Here is a 6,635-nt window from a genome sequence, read left to right as displayed (position 1 = left end):
ACTCCAGCCTGGGTGAGAGAGTGAGACTGCTTTTTTTTTTTTTTTTTTGAAAAAAAAAGAAAAAAAAGAAATTAATTTGGGTAACAAAGAAGGTACAAAGAAGGTAATGATGGTGGAAGGAGAGCAGGATCCTTGGGGATGGAGCAGGCAGTTAGCCTGGGTTAGGAGGAGAGCCCAAACTCAAGGACATGCAGATAGTCACATCAAATTAAACAGCCCTCGTAGATGAGCAGGATGCAGGTTTCAGGGTTTTGCTGGCAGAACAGAACAGAGTGAAACACAACACACCACTTTCCAGAACACTATGCAATGTGTAGATGGAAAGCAATTTTTAAGGAAATGACTGGAAATTATTGACATTGATTTTGAAATCATCCCTGTTTGTCAGCTGGTGAAACACCTGGCAGCTAATGCTTCCAAGCACTCTAATTTAAAGTCTGCTTTAGCTGATGTTCATACCTTTAGCTGGATATAACAGCTAATACAGTAGAAGACACTTAGTTAATTTTTTGATGAGAAAAATGCTGGACAAAAGGCAATGCTTTTACAGTAGGCATTTGGAAAGGTGAGAGAGGTAGTATGGAAAACCCTTCTCTCACCTTCTTTGCTTTTTTCTTTCACATCCCTTTTCCTCCTCCTCCTCCTCCTCCTCCTCCTTCCCCTTCCCCCTCCCCTTCCACTTCCTCCCCCTCCTCCTCTTCTCCTTCTCCTTCTCCTTCTCCTTCTTCTTCTTCTTCTTCTTCTTCCTTCCTCCTCCTCCTTTGCTGCCCAGGCAGGAGTGCAGTGGTGCAATTTTGCTCACTGCAGTCCCCAACTCCTGGGCTCAAAAGATCCTCCCACCCCAGCCTCCTGAGTAGCTGGGACCATAGGCACACACCACCATATCCGAATAATTTTTGCATTTTTCTATAGAGATGGGGTTTTTACCATGTTGCCCAGGCTGGTCTTCAACTCCTGGGCTCAAGCGATCCACTTTCCTTGGCCTCCCCAAGTGCTGGGATTACAGGCATAAGCCACTGCACCCAGCCTTCTTTTAAAGTTATGTCCTGGTTAGGCACAATGGCTCATCCCTATAATCCTGACCCTTTGGGAGGTCAAGTGGGTGAATCCCTGAGCCCAGGGGTTTGAGACCATAAAAATACCTGAGAGAATGGCGGAGCTGCACAACAGGAGGAATCAGAGTCCCTGAATGACTGTGTGGAGCAGAACTGTGTCCTCAAACTTGACCATTCACCTCAACACTGTTATGGGAATGAACAATACATTTCTTTGCTCTTTAAGCCATTGTATTGTTAGTCTCAATATAGTAGCTCAGCCTTTGCCCTAACTAATAAGGGTGATGATAGCAGTCATCTTACCTACTTCATGAGATTAAAAAAAATCCAGATCCTGCACAACTTCATGGGATTTTTGTGAAGATCAGATGAAAGAAAATGGTTAAGGCTGTGCACAGATGTTATGGTGCCATCTTTACTTGATTATTCAACATTAAAACGTCCTCCAGCCTCAGTAGCCCTCTGTAAAATGGAGACACTGGATTTCATGATGCCTAGGATTGTCATGCTCTTTTTCTGACAGGAAAGAAACTGCCTTGAGATAAAGAATTACATAAAAAATACAAAATGGCTAACAGATTTTGCTAATTACCACCAACCATGTCTGGATCATATTTGGGAACTAGCAGCCAATGTAAACAGTGGGAAATGAGTGGTTATTGAAAGCAACTGTCACATTAGATAAACTTAATTTATAACCATTTCTCAAACTGGTGGCAATCCCTAACGTGTCCATGTGAGCTACAATACATTAAATGTCATTAATTGTTTAGACTTTGCCAGAAAGCCAGTCTAGAGTGACAGGATTTATGGTAGAAAATCCTGTAGTGGCACAAAATCTACTAAACCACATTAGTTGGGTGAGAAACAAGTATTACTCTCAGTTAATTTTCATTTTACACAGAAGTTCTTTCATTTCCAAAGTATAATGTATATCAAATCCTTATATTAAAAAAAGGAAGGCTTCGTAATAGAACAAGTCCACAACTGAAGTAGATGTGAGCAGACATTAAGAAAAAATAAAGAGGAAAGGAAAGAAAATGATTGACTACATTACATAGGCCCGCATAGCCTTGGAGTTTTTGTGTAATGTTTTGTGGGATGAGAAAATGGAATCTTTCCCGTTCCTTCATATGGGCAGAGGAGGTGTGATGTGCCAGATGAAGTGGCTTAGAGGCCTCTGAAAAGAAGTATTTTCACATCTCATGGACACTGCTTTCATTTGGTTGTCAAAACGTAGTGCTGGAAAGGAACACCATTAGTAGTTCCCATTAGGAAAAACACCAGGAGGCACTTCCAGGTTGGAAGAACGATGCCACGAACTGGAATCAGCTGTGATGGATTCTGAAATGGTGGGAAAGGACATCCTGGGGAAAAAAAAGACAAAAACACAAAACCTGTGAAAATGTACAACATGTAGCAGCTGAGAGTAATGCAATAGAGTTGCCTTGAACCACACACGCCGACTCCTCTGAGCAAGCATGTTCCCAAGGCCACCTGTTTCCTTTTGATACTGGCAGCTGCTTCTCTCAGCAATGGCTTAAACAGAAAACCAACAGGAATTATTTAGGCAGGAAAATGGGATTATCTTAGGTGCTTAATGAGAGAAAAGATCTGAGCTTGTTTGTAATAAGAAATAAATATTAATGGGTTGGGGCACATTTGGGAATTTTCATCATGGTAATAAATGTCAAAGAGAAATGTTTTCCTTTATCATTAGACCTCAGACTAATTTATCCAAATACAAAGTTGTCTTTTCCCAATGAGAAAGAGCAAAATAAAACTAAATGAAGTGAGTAATTAAACAGGGAAAAGAAAAACAGAATGAGACTGTATTTTACATATGGATCATGAGATTCTCTTTGGGCTGAAGAGGATTAACTGTTATGAGGATTTTACGCTGTGGGGAGTTGATGGAATGGATTTGTGATGAGAGAGATGGGGATGAACGTGCAGCTCATTTAGACACCTCCAGTTTCTCGTTCAACATTTTGCTAAAGATTAGGGGTAAGAAATCAAAGCAGAGCCAAGTCCCACAGCTCCGTATGGAGAACTACAAAGCCTGGAACAAAATATGCTTACACTTAGTCTTGTTTGGAGTTGATTTGATTTGTATACATTTGAGTCATTGTATTAGAGTTTTCCAACTCTAGTTTTCCATATGTATATATTGAATATATGTATATATAGAATATATGGTATATTCTAGATATTCTATATTCTCTCTATATAATATATATTCATATATAATACATTATATAAACATATTATATATTCATCTATACTATTTTATCTATTATATACATATATTATATACCTAAATATATATTCTCTACATATCACATATTATATATATTCTATGTATACATATCATATATATGTATTATATAAAAAGATATTTATTATAAAGAATTAAGGAACCGGCTCAGGTGATTATGGAGACTAAGAAATCCCAAAGATCTGTAGTCATAAGGTGGAGGCCCAGTAAAAATGATGGTATAGTTCTAGCCAGTGTCCGAAGGCCTGAGAACTAAGAGAGCAGATGTTGTAAGTTCCAGTCTGAGTGCAAGTCTGAAGGCAGAAGAGGATCAACGTCCCAGCTTAAAGATCATCAGGTAGAGAGAATGAACTCTCCCTTACTGTTCCTTTTGTTCTATTTAGGCTTTCAACAGGTTGGGTGAGGCCCACCTACGTTGATAAGGGCAATTTGTTTTATTCATTTTACTAATTCAAATGTGGATGCCATCCAGAAACACCCTCACAGAGACAGCCAGAACAATGTGTAATCAAACATCTGGGAATCCAGTGGCCAGAAAGATGATGCATAAAAGTAGCCATCACAGTCATATTATGGAAATACTGAATTTAGTATCTTTTTTTTTTTTTTTTTTGAGATGGATTCTCGCTCTGTTGCCCAGTCTGGAGTGCAGTGGCCGGATCTCAGCTCACTGCAAGCTCCGTCTCCCAGATTCACGCCATTCTCCTGCCTCAGCCTCCCAAGTAGCTGGGACTACAGGTGCCCGTCACCTCACCTGGCTAATTTTTTGCATTTTTAGTAGAGACGGGGTTTCACCATGTTAGCCAGGATGGTCTCGATCTCCTAGACCTCGTGATCTGCCCGCCTTGGTCTCCCAAAGTGCTGGGATTACAGGTGTGAGCCGTCGCACCTGGCCTGAATTTAGTACCATTTTAAGAACTTAGTACATGCCCTAACGATCACACAGGACCTTCATTTCCCACCCCACACTCTCAAATACTCCTTTATGAAATTAGTATCAGAGAATGAAGCAGGAGGTAAAGAGGAAAACAATGACAATTGTTCTCCCTGCCCTCTCCTTTTGTGTCACCGTTTTTTTTTTTTTTTTTCATTCCAAGAGACAGTGTGGAAAAGGAAAGAGAAGGAGGCAAGTATGAGGAAGAACTGTCAGATTCTATTTTACAAGTAGAGGAAGAATGAAAGGAACTCAGAAAGGACTGAGTGTTCTCCCCACTGGCTCAGATAATGTCATCTGCTGGGTACCCACTAAGTAGTTTTGTGTCATATTTAAGAAATATGACACAAAAGGCAAGCCAAAGACCCTAGCCAAGAACGCAGAAAATATGACACAAAAGCCAAGCCGAAAACCCTAGCCAAGAACACAGATTTCATCCTCTGTTTTCTTCTAGTTGTTTTATGGTTGTAGCTTTTACATTTTGGTCTATGATCTGTTTTAGTTATTATTTTTTTTTATATGGTTTGAGGTAAAAGTCCAGGTTTCTTTTTTCCCAAATGATCATCCAATTATTCTAATACCACTTATTGACAAGATTCTTTCTCCACTGAATTAAACTGGCATCTTTGCTGAAAGTCAATTAACTACATACGTTATCTGTGGTTCTATTTCTTTCTCTTTGTTTGAGACAGGGTCTCACTCTGTTGCCCAGGCTGGACTCAAACTCCTGAGCTCAAGTGATCTTCCTGCCTTGACCTTCCAAAATGCTGGGATTACAGGCATGAGCCTCTGCTCCTGGCCTATAATAAATCTTGAAATCAGGTAGTGTATAAGTCTTTCAACCATTCTTTTTCAAAATTGTTTGCCTATTCTATGTCGTTTGTATTTCCACATAAGTTTTAAAATCAGCTTGTCAAGTTCTACAAAAAATTTTCTGGAATTTTATTTGGGATTGTTTTGAATCTATAGATCCATTTGGGAGAAACTGATATCTTAATAATATTGAGTCTTCCAATCCATGAATAAGGAATGCCTCTCCATATGTTTAGATCGTTCTTAATTTCTCACAGAAGTGTTTTGAAGTTTTCAGTTTATATGTCTTGCACATACACTTTCTTAAATGTATCCATAAGTATTTCACATTTCTTATGTTATTTTACTCTATTGCTTTTTAACTCATTTTTAAATTGTTCATTACTATTCTATAGAAATATAGTTAATTTTTATGTATTAACCTTGTGTCTTTCATATTTGCTATATGTACTAATAGGCACAGATTTTAAAAAATCAATCTCAAGACATTCTACATTGATAATCATGTTATCTGTGATAAAGGCAGTGTTATTTTTTTTCTTTTCAATCTGGGTGTCTTTTATTTCTTTTTTCTTGCCTTATTTCATGGGCTAGGACCTCTGGTACAATGTTGAATAGAAGTGGTTAGAATGGACGTTCTTGCTGATCTTCAGGAGGAAGCATTTAGTCTTTCACCATTAACTATGATATTAATATCAATGATAAGTTTTTCTCAGATGTATTTTGTCAAGTTGAGGAAGTTGATTTCTAGTTCTAGTGTCCTGAGGGATTTCATCATGATGGGCATTGAATTTTGTAAGTGCTTTTTCAGCATCTATTTCTTTCTTTACATATATATATATAAAGATATAAATATATATATATTTTAAGAGACAGGGTCTCTCTATGTTGCCCAGGGTGGTCTTGGACTCCTGAGTTCTACGATCCTCCTGCCTTGGCCTCTGAGAGTGCTGGAATCACAGGCATGAGTCTGTAATTTGGACTTTGGCATCTATTAAGATGACCAGATGGGCCGGGCACGGTGACTCACGCCTGTAATCCCAGCACTTTGGGAGGCCGAGGTGGTCAGACCACCTGAGGTCAGGAGTTTGAGACCAGCCATGGTCAACATGGTGAAACCACATCTCTACTAAAAATAAAAAAAATCAGCCAGACGTGGTGGCGGGTGCCTGTAATCCCAGCTACTCAGGAGGCTGAGGCAGGAGAATCACTTGAGCCCAGTAGGCAGAGGTTGCAGTGAGCCTAGATCACGCCATTGCACTCCAGCCTGGGCAACAAAAGTGAAGCTCCCTCTCACGAAAAGAAAAAAAAAAAAAAGGCCGGGCGCTGTGGCTCACAACTGTAATCCCAGCACTTTGAGAGGCTGAGGTGGGCGGATCACAAGATCAGGAGATCAAGACCATCCTGGCCAACATGGCGAAACCCCATCAAGACTAAAAATACAAAAAGAAAACTGGGCATGGTGGCACGTGCCTGTAGTCCCAGGTACTCGGGGGAGGCTGAGGCAGGAGAATTACTTGAACCCGGGAGGCGGAGGTTGCAATGAGTTGAGATC

This window comes from Trachypithecus francoisi, unplaced genomic scaffold, assembly GCF_009764315.1.
Source record: "Trachypithecus francoisi isolate TF-2019V2 unplaced genomic scaffold, Tfra_2.0 Lachesis_group15, whole genome shotgun sequence".
In the NCBI taxonomy this organism is placed as follows: domain Eukaryota; kingdom Metazoa; phylum Chordata; class Mammalia; order Primates; family Cercopithecidae; genus Trachypithecus; species Trachypithecus francoisi.
The sequence above is the reverse complement of the archived record's forward strand: the minus strand, read 5'-3'. Positions refer to the sequence as shown.